This window comes from Danio aesculapii, chromosome 8 (genome assembly GCF_903798145.1).
Source record: "Danio aesculapii chromosome 8, fDanAes4.1, whole genome shotgun sequence".
NCBI classification, from domain to species: domain Eukaryota; kingdom Metazoa; phylum Chordata; class Actinopteri; order Cypriniformes; family Danionidae; genus Danio; species Danio aesculapii.
In genome coordinates this window covers 25,376,339-25,377,612 of record NC_079442.1, presented here as the reverse complement: position 1 = coordinate 25,377,612, position 1,274 = coordinate 25,376,339, and the positions used below count along the sequence as shown (strand labels likewise).

General features: G+C 40.7%; 1 protein-coding gene across 2 annotated transcripts in view; it reads left to right on the top strand.

The window, feature by feature from the left end:
- LOC130233441 (tyrosine-protein phosphatase non-receptor type 1-like) overlaps positions 1-900 on the top strand; it is a 14,110-nt gene extending 13,210 nt beyond the window's left edge. For both annotated transcript variants that reach the window (XM_056463484.1, XM_056463483.1), the window contains exon 10: positions 1-900. This exon is cut by the window's left edge and continues 1,391 nt beyond it. The gene's annotated coding sequence lies outside the window, so the exon portion shown is untranslated.
- The last annotated feature ends 374 nt before the right edge of the window (positions 901-1,274 follow it).

Below are 1,274 nucleotides of genomic sequence, written 5' to 3'. Positions count from 1 at the left end.
CCCCACCCCCCGCTGCAATAGAGATACGTTCAGATGCTTCTGACCCATGTCACATGACTTGATCAAAGTACACAGGGGTCAGACGAACCAAAAAAAAAACCCCACACCAGCACCGAATGAATGCAAAGAGAGAAACGACCAGTGACAGTGAGCTGTCTTTGTGTTTTACTGTTTTAGTCTATTATTGTCATAGTAATTATTATCGAGAGAGATTAACGGCAGACGGGCATAAACATTTCATTCGAATCAATCAAACCACGCTGCAGAACTGTTACTTTTGAACAATGTGCGAACAAGTCCAATGCAGTAACCTCAAAACAAAAACCAAGCCTCTTCTCTTAGGTGCACTGAGGCCTGAAACGCTTTTAATCGTGACTTCGCTTTGTGTGGTGTCTCTCTCACTGCTGCTTGACCAGTCCAGAATGGTCATTTTTTCGGGGTCGCTGGATGGTTTTTCCTTTCTGTAGGGGTTCGATGTTTTACATGCTGAAGCCATTGTTGTTTGGTTTGAAGGTTTTGTCATAACGAGTGCCACCATTCAATGTAGTGACTCTCACAATCTGGTCCCAAAGCGGGACCGCAGAATGTAAAGTCTCTTCTTGCCGGCTTTATTTACACACATACGCATATATAGAGAAATTTATTTGTCTGTGTCATTGTTTGTTGTCTTTCAGTTGTCTTTGGACTTTGGTAGACTTCTTCTTTGGCCTTTTTCTATAACGAGGCTGAAGAGTTTTGCCCCCCCCCGACATCCTGTTGTGTCCTTTTTTAATGTTGATTTTTTTTTTTTTGTAAGAAAAGCTTATGCTTGTTCCAGTTGGATGTATTGACATTTGAAATTTTATTTTTTTGGACAGAATACAAAGCAGACGCTGTGGTAATAAACGTATACATCTCTGATTCTCCTGTTTTATTGCTTTTGATCTTATTTCATTCTTAGTTCCTCAGATATTATTAACAGTCTCATATTGATTTAATATGAATAAAATCTCTCGTGAGTGCTAATGGTAAAGTAAATCTAAATCATAGATTACAGGCTAAAAATCCATGAGAAGTGTGGTGTAGTTTAAGCTTGTTTCATCATCCTCTTACTATTTAGTTCAGGCTTGCGTTTGATACCACATTTAAAATGTCACAGAAACTAAATGTATGCAGGTGTGGGTTGTGGACTGGTTCTGTCCCCTGGGGGCCCAAGACTGCCAGGGGCTGCTGAAGCTTTGGCTAGACTGACTGGAGTCCAAAAGTAGTTGAACCGGTGTCCTCAGTGGCACACT